The 12,500-nt window shown below is 47.1% G+C and overlaps 1 protein-coding gene across 9 annotated transcripts in view; it reads left to right on the top strand.

The window, feature by feature from the left end:
• The window catches only part of LOC143297814 (uncharacterized), a 213,081-nt gene that overhangs the window by 108,088 nt on the left and 92,493 nt on the right, over positions 1-12,500 (top strand). The window contains exon 1 of one of the 9 annotated variants that reach the window (XM_076610694.1): positions 11,788-12,500. This exon is cut by the window's right edge and continues 524 nt beyond it. The exons of the other annotated variants lie outside the window; for them this stretch is intronic. The gene's annotated coding sequence lies outside the window, so the exon portion shown is untranslated. Of the gene's footprint in view, positions 1-11,787 lie in introns of those variants that run through there. 9 annotated transcript variants of the gene reach the window in all.

The following is a 12,500-nucleotide window of genomic DNA, read 5'->3' as shown; positions in this document are numbered from 1 at the left end:
AGTCCAACGCTTTAACCACTCGGCTATTGCGCCCGTCAAAGCGGGATGAACTAGTTACCCGACCAAACTGGAAAATGATACACGCAAAAATATTTTACACATGCGGACGTGTTATTCTCTTCTCCTCTGATATTAATTTTTCTTTGAGATCCTCCCACCCCCACCCCCCAAGCATAGGTTGTAAAGATGCACCGATGGTTTATTGGACAGTTTTATATCTGACGCTGATGTTTCCTTCGAGTTTATTTTTCTTCCTAGTTCTGAAATGGGTTATTTTTGTTGTAGCAGTTTGGTTAGAACCCCATTGCCTCGCGCGCGCGAGCATAAACATCTGCAGTCTCATCCATATACATCTTCTAAGAAAAAGAAAAAGAAGGAAGGCATATCATGATACCCCCCCCCCCCCCTCCCCCCGGAAAAAATCTATTTTTTAGGATGGAGATATTCAAATTGTGGTTGTGGATGCGACTTGGAAAATTTAAAGTCAATGCCAAGAATGTATTTTTGGTCCGGCTTTTTTTTTTTCCAGAAAACCTGTTCTTTTACACACACACACACACACACTCTCTCTCTCTCTCTCTCTCTCTCTTTCTCTTTCTATCTGTCTGTCTGTCTGTCTCTCTCTCTTCTTCTTCTTCTTCTTCTTCAGGTGTGATTCTTGTGATGTTACAACCTTCAGCCGACCTCTAAGTTTAGTGTGTTATCAAGTTCTTGTCGGTTCTTATCACAACCCCCCCGACAGTCGACACAATTTACACCGAAGTGCAGCCTCAAAACAGCTGAAGCATCTAGCTCTCTCTCTCTGTCTCTGTCTCTGTCTCTCTCTCTGTCTCTCTCTCTTTGTCTCTCTTTATCTCTGTCTCTCTCTCTGTGTCTCTCTCTTTGTGTCTCTCTCTCTGTCTCTGTCTCTCTCTGTCTTTCTCTCTGTCTCTCTGTCTCTCTCTCTGTCTCTCTCTCTTTGTCTCTCTCTCTGTCTCTCTCTGTCTCTCTCTCTCTCTCTCTCTGTCTCTCTCTGTCTCTGTCTCTGTCTGTCTCTGTCTGTCTCTGTCTCTCTGTCTCTGTCTCTTTCTCTCTCTGTCTCTGTCTCTGTCTGTCTCTGTCTGTCTCTGTCTCTCTGTCTCTCTCTGTCTCCCTGTGTCTCTCTTTGTCTCTCTTTCTCTGTCCCTGTCTCTCTCTCTTTGTCTCTCTCTTTGTGTGTCTCTCTCTGTCCCTGTCTCTCTCTGTCTTTCTCTCTGTCTCTCTCTCTGTCTCTCTGTCTCTCTGTCTCTGTCTCTGTCTCTCTCTCTCTCTCTCTCTCTCTCCCATTGAAGGCACAGTGTAAATATCAGCCGAGGAGACACTCGGCACGATATCCTGTGGTGTTGATTCTGAAGGTTTGGGAATCGTGACTGTATTCATATACACCCTAGCTGAAGAGGTGTGTGTGTGTGTGTGTGTGTGTGTGTGTGTGTGTGTGTGTGTGTGTGTGTGTGTGTGCGCTTCCGCGCACAAAACACACACACACACACACACACACACACACACACACACGTGTGTGTTTCGCATGTGCTCCTAAACTGATTCAAACAAACCACCAAATGTTTTCTTTCTCACTTTCTTTCTTTCTCTCTTTCTTTCTCGTCTTTTCTTTCTTTCTTTCTTTCTGTTTTTCCCCCTTCGTTCCATCACTGGTTTCCTGTTTGTCGATCTGTTTTTAACCCTTTCACAATTCAGAGTACAGAATTCCCTTGTGCTATAAACGCAGAAAAAAGATAGTCTAAGAATAGCTGGGGATTTCCCCCTCTGATGTATAGAAAATATGGCCTATCCTACCACCGAACATTAAGAGCAGTAGGTTCGTGGATAACAGAGCAATGAATGGTCACCTTTCAGTGACATGGGTTCTCTACCACGCCTGTGCATAAATGCGAGCTTGGCGGTGAAAGGGTTAACACGCCTTCCAGTTCTCCCTGACAGAACTGTCCCTCCACCTTTCCTCTACTACATGAAGTGCGCGCGGTGTTTGGAAGTTGGGTGCACAGGCCTCGGGGGGTGGGAGGAGGAAGTGGCGGGTGCTGGGTAGAAATGGGAAACAGCTGTTTGTTCGTTTGTTTGTTGTTGTTGTCGTTGTTGTTTTGTGAGGGGGGCGGAGGTGTTGGGAGGGTGTTGGAGGGGTTTCGAGGGGGGCGTGGGGGGGGGGGGGGGGCATGTCTGTTTTGATGGTGGGTGAATCTTAACTGTACTGTTAATGGTGGAATACTTTAATAATCTTATTTGAATGGGTTATTGAGCATGTGTGTGTGTGTGTGTGCGTATGTGTGTGTGTGTGTGTCTTTTTGTGTGTATGTGTGTGTGTTTGTGTTGTGTGTTTGTGTGTGTGTATGTGTGTGTGTGTGTGTGTGTGTGTGTGTGCGTTGTGTGCGTTTATGCGCACTCCCAAGAATATATTAGTCGACACTTGCATATATATTTTCTGTATCTGCCCCTAACCGACCATCCATTCATTTTGCTTCTTTCTTTCTTTCCTTCCTTCTTTCTTTTGTCTTCTCTTTCCTTCTTTCCTTTCTTTGTTGCATCATCAGTTCCCTGTCTGTCAATTTGTTTTTCCACGAGTGCTGGGTGTGGGGGGGCAATGGGAAACAGCTGTTTGTGTTGGGGGTATGGGGGGCAATGGGAAACAGCTGTTTGTGTTGGGGGTATTGGGGGCAATGGGAAACAGCTGTTTGTGTTGGGGGTATGGGGGGCAATGGGAAACAGCTGTTTGTGTTGGGGGTATGGGGGGCAATGGGAAACAGCTCTTTGTGTTGGGGGGCATGGGGGACAATGGGAAACAGCTGTTTGTGTTGGGGGTATGGGGGGCAATGGGAAACAGCTGTTTGTGTTGGGGGTATGGAGGGCGTGTCTGTTTAGATGGTGGGGGAATCCTAACTGTATTGGTGGAATACATCTTATCTGAGTGAGGTGGTGAGTGTGTCTCATGTCTTATAAACCTGGAGGTTTCATGACAAATAATATTGTTTGTTTCTGTTCCATATTGATCGTTCTACTTTCCCTGTAACCACTTCGTTCAAAACTGTGTGTTGTTGGTGTGCCCAAGTTCGCTGAACGTGATGCATTTTTGTTCTTATTTTGTATATGCTTCAATAATCTGACCTCTGCGTATTTTTCAGTTCATTCTTTTTCGTTTTTTGTGTGTGAAATATATACTTTTTTTAAATTTTGTTTCATGACTGCATTCATTTTATGTATACAATGTTTTACTCAAACCAAGGGAGGGCTCTCAGAGCCTGATCAGCGAGTTGGGTCAGGCGCTATCTGCTCCTTTTATGCTGCTGTTGTTTTAACTTATTTTCCTTCAAAGCAGATGTGGTGTAGCGATGATATGGGTCAGTCCACACCGCGATTTGACACCTCCTTGACAGGCGCTATAGCCTAGTGGTTAAAACATTGGACTTTCAGTCTGAGGGTCCGGGGTTCGATTCTCGGTAACGGCGCCTGGTGGGTAAAGGGTGGAGATTTTTTCCGATCTCACAGGTCAACATAAATATATACAGACCTGCTAGTGCCTGAACCCCTCTTCGTGTGCATACGGCAAGCAGAAGATCAAAATTAATACGCACGTTAAAGATCCTATTAATCCATGTCAGCGTTCGGTGGGTTATGGAAACAAGAACATACCCAGCATGCACACCCCCGAAAACGGAGTATGGCTGCCTACATGGCAGGGTAAAAACGGTCATACACGTAAAAGCCCACTCGTGTACATACGAGTGAACGTGGGAGTTGCAGCCCACGAACGAAGAAGAAGAAGAAGAAGACGTTTATCTAAACCAAGGGTTGTGAAGTCAGGGCTTATTCTTCTGGTAAGAAGAGGAAGAAGAAGAAGAAGAGCAACAGCAACAACAACGACAACGACGACATACCCAGCATGCACACCCCCGAAAACGGAGTATGGCTGCATATATGGCGGGGTAAAAACGGTCATACACGTAAAAGCCCACTCGTGTACACTCGAGTGAACGTGGGAGTTGCAGCCCACGAACGAAGAAGAAGAAGACACCTCCTTGAAGCTGAACATTGAACCGAAAATCAGTGAAGGAAGCCTCGAGAGACTGAGGGTTTGACTCAAGCCGTGGACGAGTGAAGTGAAAACGGGAAACGGCTGCTTGTTTTGAGGCGGGCAAGGGGGGGGGGGGGGGGGGGTTGGTGGGGGGGGACGGGAGCAAGTCTACCCGAAGTGTTGAACAAACAGGAAGAAAGGCAAGCACCACCACCACCAAGAGACCTATCTTTGTTCTCTTTGGAACCACCACGTTTTTCCAAATCTATCTGGCAGGCGCTCAGAACTCTTCTTTTTTTTTCTTGTTCTTCTTTCCTTTTTTTCCTTTTTTTTTCTTTTTCCCGTTTGTCTTTGATTGTCCATGTCCTGTTATTGTTATTCCATCATCTCACACTGTGACCTTTTCTGCTGCTGTATTTCCCCCGAAGCGTGGGATCGGCGGCGCAGACACCATCCACCTGGGCTGGAGTTGAAGGCAACAGCATTAAGATGTTGTTGTTGTTGTTGTTGTTAGTTGTTAGTTGTTGTTGTGCATGTCTTGTTTCACACACATCCCGGCCGTGCATGTACTGCCGTGGTGGTAGCTGTTCAGTGTTGTGTGAGTAATGGTGGTGGTGGTGGTGGTGGTGGTAGGGGTCACGTGGTGGTGGTGGGGATGGTGGATGTTCGTATGTGTGTTTGTGTGGGGTTTGTGTGTGTGTATGTGCGTGTGCCGTATATATGTATATATATATATATATATATATGTGTGTGTGTGTGTGTGTGTGTGTCTGTGTCTGTGTGTGCGTGTGCCGTATATATGTATATATATATATATGTGTATGTGTGTGTGTGTGCGTTTCTCTGTGTGTGTGTGTGCGTCTGTGTGTGTGTGTGTGTTTGTCTGTGTGTGCGTCTGTGTGTGTGTGCGTGTGTGCGTGTGTGTTTACAACGCCAACAAGGAACAGACAACCACAATCAAGTCGGAGACTGCATCCCTGCATATCTTGTTTTTGTTCCTGGTTCATGACGTCTGACAAGAATCGGTGTATAGAGCTGGTAAATACCCCCACACACACACACACACACACACCCCGTAACCCAACCACCAACCCGGCGCGCCATCCACCCACCCACATATCCGGCCGGCTCACCCTATCAACAGTTTCTCTAGGAAAAAGGTGAGGGCGAGGTGTTGGTTAAGTCCACACGAACTCCCCCCCCCCTCCCCACCACTCTCTGCAGGCCCCCGCCCTCCCCAACCCACTCACCCACCCACCCAACAAGGATAGACTGAAAGGATGGGTCGGCATTTAATTGTTGTGTATTGTATTACACCACAGGACTTCCAGCTATCTCCCATCCCGACTTCTGTGTGAGTACATATGACGCCGTCGGGTTTAAGTTTGCCTGAAACCGGATTTTCTGTCCCATACCTGCTTTCTTAGAACATCTGGAAAATTTAGAATACATCGATAGGTTGACAGATATACAGATGAAATTAATTAATTGATTATAGAAAGATTGACTGGCAGATTAATGAATGAATGAATGAATGAATAACAGCCCGTGGTTCTTTTTTTGGTGGGGTTAAAGGGGGGTGGCGGGGGTGGGGGTAGGGAGGGGGGGAGGCTGCGGAGAGGGGGCTGGGGGGGGGGCAATATACTGGAATGACATCCATCGTCTTTTCTTCCATCCTCAGCCACGGAGCTGAAAAAGAACAGAGAGACCGTAAGAAAGAAAAACAAAACCTGTGATAGATGTACCTGTTACATGTTCGGAGACGTCTCAGCAAATAGGGTGTGTACCGCACTCCGTGGGTTATCTGGGCCCACTCTTTTTTCTCTGACAAAGGATTGCATGGGATGGGGATAATTATTGCCTTGGTGCACCTTGACGTCTTCCCAAGAAACTTTTCACTGCCGGGGAAGGTTGCCGCAATGGCAAACACACACACAGACACACACAGACACACAGACACAGACACAGACACAGACACACACACACACACACACACACACACACACACACACATACACTCACTCACTCACTCATACACACTCTCTCTCTCTCTCTCTCTCTCTCTCTCTCTCTCTCTGTCTCTCTCTCTCTCTCTCTCTCTCTCTCTCTCTCTCTCTCTCTCTCACACACGCGCGCGCGCGCGCGCGCGCGCGCACAACGGCAACAACATCCGAAAAATCATTTTTAGTAAACGACACAGGAACAACTGAAAATATGTACAAACACACACACACACACACACACACACACACACACACACACACACACACACACACACACACACACGCACACACACACACACACACACACACGCGCGCGCGCGCGCGCGCACATACACACACGCACACACACATCCAGAGAAATCAAGAGAGAGAAAAAGAAAATTAGTGGTGATTCACATTCCCACGTGTTTTGAGAACACGTGAAATCATTATCATCATCATCATCATCATCACCACCACTGTTAATTAACATTGTTACTATTCATTGTGTCGGTACATGGCAGAGTTCTCATTTGGTTCTTGGTTGATTAAATCAAGCCTGTTTTCGGCAGGTCTGATTAAGTTGAAAAAGTCACTGTGTTTTTTGAGAATTTCAGATAGGTGGTTCGTTTCGCTTGAAAGAAACACAGCGATGAGCGTGTATCATATTTCGTATGCACTGGCTGCTCTTTGCCAACATTCAAAAAAAAAAAAAAAAAGAAGAAGAAAAACAGACTCGTGTTTCACCGGTAAGAAATATATAGGATCCAGGCTGCGATTATTTCCCAGTAGTGTCATGCATGTCCCATTGTTCTCGACTTCAGTTGCGCCGCGGAAGGAGTTTCAGTTTCAGTTTCAGTTTCAGGTTCAATCAGTGTCAAAGCGTGTGGATAGGTCTATTATATATGCTGCGCATAAATGGCATAAATAAGCAAATAAATAGATAGAGAAATAAGTGAATAAATAAAGAGATAAACACAACAGCAGCAGATGCCTGGCCTTTAAAACCCCTTACTTGACTGCCATAAACGTATTACGTGCGTGCATAGTGACGTCACTGATGACGTCATCAGGAAAAGAGAAATAGCTGGCTCTGGAAGGCTGAAAATTCACACAGTTCATCCAGAGTGGTATATCTCCAGACCATTTTCTCAGTTTTAGGCTTATTGTTTTGGATAAATGTTTTATGACCTGAAACACCACTTTCTGCTGTTTTCCCCCTGGCACTGAAGGGGTTTTTGATGAAACCCAGCACGCTGATCAGGCCCTGATCGCCTGTCCTAGTTTTGTGTCATCTACTAACATGAGTATGGAATACGAATCCCTCTCTGTCAAAACGAACGTCCCCGTTAGAGAGATCGAGAGAGAGGGGGGGAGGTAGACAGACAGACTGACTGACATTTGTGTATGCGTGTGTGTGTGGTTGTGCATGGGTGTGTGTATCTGTGTGTGTGTGCATGCCCATGCATGTGTGCATATATATATAATTGTGTGTGTGTGTGTGTGTGTGTGTGTGTGTGTGTGTGTGTGTGTGTTGGGAAATCCAGAATTTATCAACCGGGACAGGTGTCTTCAGAATACCTGGGCTTGCTCACTTAATTACGTCCTAACATAAGGTGTGTGAAGACGTAGCGTTCTATAATACGCCGGAGACAGAGAGATAGTGTGGTGATACACACGAGCGAGCGGTGGTCGGCGCTAATTGCAACCTGTAATAAAATAAAATAAAATAACAGATAGGAAACATTCCTTACAACTTCAGTCGTGCGCTTAGTCACGCCCCCCACCCCCACCCCTCGCCCCTCCCCCCGTGCCCTCCCTCCCTTTTGTCATCTCAGCAACGCCCTCTAGCTCCTCCTCCTCCCCTCTCCTCCCCCCCCCTCCACCACCCCCCCCCCCCCTCCACCCCCCTCCCCCACCCACCCACCCCACACACACACATTCATGCACACACAAGTACGCGCTCCTAACAGTCACTCTCGTGGACATGAGTACGCGCTTGCAACAGACTCTCTCTCTCTCCTTCTTCTTCTTCTTCTTCTTCTCCTCCTTCTTCTTCTTCTTCTTCTTCTCTTTTATATTTTTCCTTCTTTTTAATATGACAACATTATACCATCGCCCCCAAACCTCTATTTCCAAATGTACCGGGTTGGTTTTTTTCAGGAGACACTCAGATTCACTGTCACCCATAGCGAAAATTGCCCATCGACACGTGCAACATGGCTGGTTCGACTCGCTAAGGGCTATGACATTGAATCCCCCTCCGTCCCATGCCCCCACCCCTCATTCCCACGTACACCACCTTCCCACACCCACATCCACCCCCCCCCCCCCCATCCCACCCCCTCCCCACACACACACACACACATCTTCCTGTTTGTACGAGACTTGCCACAGAGAATATAGTCAGTCACACTCAACAATGGCAGTGCACAGCAGTAACATAGTGACACTGCCTTGCAGAATCCATTCAGTTATCGGACTGTGGTGATAACGCATGATGATGGAGTCTCCCATCGGACCGACGGATGAGTAGGCAGGCAGGCTTATTTGTCGGTGTGTGTCCTCATATGGGAGAAGAGGCCGATTCTGGATGCGCAGCACTTCCCACAGGTGTTGCAAGGCCATGGTCATTATCATCAGTTTTCGGTCAGTCCTCGCATATCCGAGAGCTTGTGTGTGTGTGTGTGTGTGTGTGTGTGTGTGTGTGTGTGTGTGTGTGTGTGTGTGTGTGTGTGTGTGTGTAGGGGGTGGGGCAGGATCCTCCAACCTCCCATTTATTCCACTTTTTTTTTCTTTTTTTTTAATGGGTCCTCCATCCTCCTATTTTTTTCCCATTTTATTTATTTTTATTTTTTATCTTAATTATTTTTATCATTTCTTCCTCTCCCCCTCCCTTTTTTTTCCTTATTTTGAAATCAATATACAAGACACAGCGACACCGTAATTAAATGACGCGAGAACGTTTATCACATCCTGTTGGCTATGACGATGAGGGAGGCTGTTGAGTGTCAGCCCGGTACAAGTTGTCTGCACGGTTTCTCCCGGTCATTTTTTTTTTTTTTTTGTACCGCAACGTGGTACAGAATGTCACTCTAGTACAGAGTGTCACCTCAGTACAGAATTCACTGTCACTGTCAACTCAGACCGACATTCTATACCGGGATGATATTCTGCACTTGGGTGACGTTCTGTTCCGTTGTGACAGTCTGTTCCGTGGTGACATTCTATACCGGGATGATATTCTGCACTTGGGTGACGTTCTGTTCCGTTGTGACAGTCTGTTCCGTGGTGACATTCTGTACTGGGTGACATTCTGTACCGGGATGACGTTCTGCACTTGGATGGCATTCTGTTCCGTGGTGACATTTTGTACCGGGATGATATTCTGCACTTGGGTGACATTCTGTTCCGTGGTGACATTTTGTACCGGGATGATATTTTGCACTTGGGTGACAGTCTGTTCCGTGGTGACATTTTGTACCGAGATGATATTCTGCACTTGGATGGCATTCTGTTCCGTGGTGACATTTTGTACCGGGATGACGTTCTGCACTTGGATGGCATTCTGTTCCGTGGTGACAGTTTGTACCGGGATGATATTCTGCACTTGGGTGACAGTCTGTTCCGTGATGACATTCTGTTCCGTGGTGACAGTCTGTTCCGTGGTGACAGTCTGTACTGCGGTGATATTCTGTACCGGGATGACATTCTGCACTTGGGTGACATTCTGTTCCGTGGTGACATTCTGTTCCGTGATGACATTCTGTACTGGGGTGACATTCTGTGCCGGGATGATATTCTGCACTTGGGTGGCATTTTGTTCCGTGGTGACAATCTGTACCGTGGTGACATTCTGTTCCGGGGTGACAGTCTGTTCCGGGGTGACATTCTGTACCAGGATGACATTCTCTACTGGGGTGATATTTGCACAATGGCGACATTCTGTACCATGGCTGGTGGCATTCTGTACCGGGGTAACATTCTGCTCTGAGGTGACATTCTGTACCGAGGTGATTTTCTGTACCAGGGTGATTTTCTGTAGTTGGGTAACATTCCGTACCAAGGTAACATTCTGCATCGGGGTGAAATTGTACAATATTGATATTCTGTGCCGGGGTGACATTCTGGTTAACAGACTCAGTTGGGAGGGGAGCGTGGTGGGGTGGGGGTGGAGGGTGGGGGGGGGGGGGGCACAAAGCTCTTGTTATGACTGTTAGTTTTGTATTTGAATAGATATAAGGAGTGGAGTCGGGGGTGTTTGGGGGGCGGGGAGTGGTGGGGGACCGAATTGTCACAGTCATTTTGGAAACGGGGTGTGTCACGATAATACACGCCGGCTGTCCATATTATTATTCCCCCGGTGCGGTGTATGTTTCGTGTGTCTCGTGGGTGGGTTTTCCCGTAAACTAAGGATTGTCTGGGGTGGAGAGATGAGCTAGATAGATAGCTAGTTAGCTAAAGAGAGAGAGAGGGGGGAGAGAGAGAGGGGGGAATAGAGAGAGAGAATGAAGGGGGTGAGGGAGAGTGGAGAGAGAGAGGGGGGGAGCAGAGGGGGGAATAGAGAGAGAGAATGAAGGGGGTGGGGGAGAGTGGAGGGAGAGTGGAGAGAGAGAGGGGGAGAGAGAGGGAGAGAGATGGGGGGGAATAGAGACCGGAACTTCGTCTCTTCAACAATTCAAAAAAGAAAAAAAATGGTGCTTTTTCTAGAGCCTTTCTTTCTCAAGGCCTGATCAGTGGATTGGGTGTATGCGAAGATCATCCTTTTTCTTTCTGCAGATGTGGTGCGGTTTAGCGTATATGGATCAGTCCGCACGCTTTGGAACCTCCTTGGAACTGATATTCTCCATGCCTTGTCCTTTGTTACTGTTTTTTTGTATTTTTTGTATTTCTTTTTATCACAACAGATTTCTCTGTGTGAAATTCGGACTGCTCTCCCGAGGGAGAGCGCATCGCTACACTATAGCACCACTCTTTTTTTTTTCTTTTTTCTTTTTCTTTTTTTTCCTGCGTACAGTTCTTTATTTGTTTTTCCTATCGAAGTGGATTTTTCTACAGAATTTTGCCAGGAACAACCTTTTTGTTGCTGTGGGTTCTTTTACGTGAGCTAAGTGCATGCTGCACAAGGGACCTCATTTTATCGTCTCATCCGAATGACTAGCGTCCAGACCACCACTCAAGGTCTAGTGGAGGGGGAGAAAATATCGGCGGCTGAGCCGTGATTCGAACCAGCGCGCTCAGATTCTCTCGCTTCCAAGGCGGGCGCGTTACCTCTAGGCCATCACTCTACAGGTCGTCGTCAGTGCCTTTATTTTTCTTTTCTTTTTTTTTTCCCCGTTCATGGGCTTCAACTCCTACGTTCACTCGTTTCCACGAGTGGGCTTTTACGCGCATGGTCGTTTTTGTGAGCGCCCTCTTTGTCATGAAGGCGTTGAAATAAAAGTGTTACTGCCTTCAGAGGCCAATAGAAAACAAAACGTATTCGTTCTGAACAAGGATATCATTTTTCTTAGCAATTATATCCATGCACAAACGTTTCTTCTTCTTCTTCTTTTTTTATACGCCCAGGAGCTGCAGAAAGCACTCTGCAAAGGTCGTACTGGCGTGCTCGTGCTACCATTGTCAAACAAAAACCTAAGTGGGTGTGAGGAGAGAACGAGTAAATAAACTGCACCCTTCAGCGAACCACGGAATGCACCGCAGCGCAAACACAGAGAGAGAGGGAGAGAGAGAGGGTGGGGCAGTGGTTTATTATGTTCCGGGGCCACGCGACTCGACATAATGTAGGGTGGGGTAAAAAGAGATACAGCTGTGGGAGTCTGGTTGATTTGGCTTCAGCAGAAAACGGCGAAGTTTGCTACAAGCACAAAGAGGAAACAAGATGCTGCGAACATTGGGAGTCAGTGAGTGAGGCGCGGTAAAATTAATGAGAAACCGGGATTGTGGGCCCAAGTCAGTTCTCGGGCGGGATCTCTACAGGGAATCGTTATCATAAATCCCTGACGGAGCGGGCAGTTTCCCCTCCCCCTGTTCCCGCCGTCCCTGTTTCCACCACACACCCTGAAAAAAAAAAAAAAAACGACAGAGACACTGGTGGGTGCCGCGCCGAGTGCTGTTATTTACTGAGAGTTGTTCTCTAACGATCGGTTTCCTAAGCCTCGTTCGGGGTGAATGTGTGTGTGTGTGTGTGTGTGTGAGAGAGAGAGAGAGAGAGAGAGAATACGTGAATGAAAAAGAGGATACTGCTGCTTTAGAGCAGTGTTTAGTGTTCATCTTGGTGTGTTGTGTTTTTTGCTTGTCTCCGTGCACGTGTGGTTAACGTGGGCAGCTCGCTTAGTGGCTGTCTGCCTCCATGACGGTGCTGAGTCATTCCGCTGCTTCTGATGAACAAGATAAGCCACAAAAACTACAGACAAAAGGATAAATTGTGCAGGTAAAAGGTGTGCTTGTGATGATTATCCGAACACACAAGGAATGAA

This window comes from Babylonia areolata, chromosome 1, assembly GCF_041734735.1.
Source record: "Babylonia areolata isolate BAREFJ2019XMU chromosome 1, ASM4173473v1, whole genome shotgun sequence".
Classification (NCBI taxonomy): domain Eukaryota; kingdom Metazoa; phylum Mollusca; class Gastropoda; order Neogastropoda; family Buccinidae; genus Babylonia; species Babylonia areolata.
Note: the sequence above shows the minus strand (reverse complement) of the source record. Positions and strands in the feature narration are given on the sequence as shown.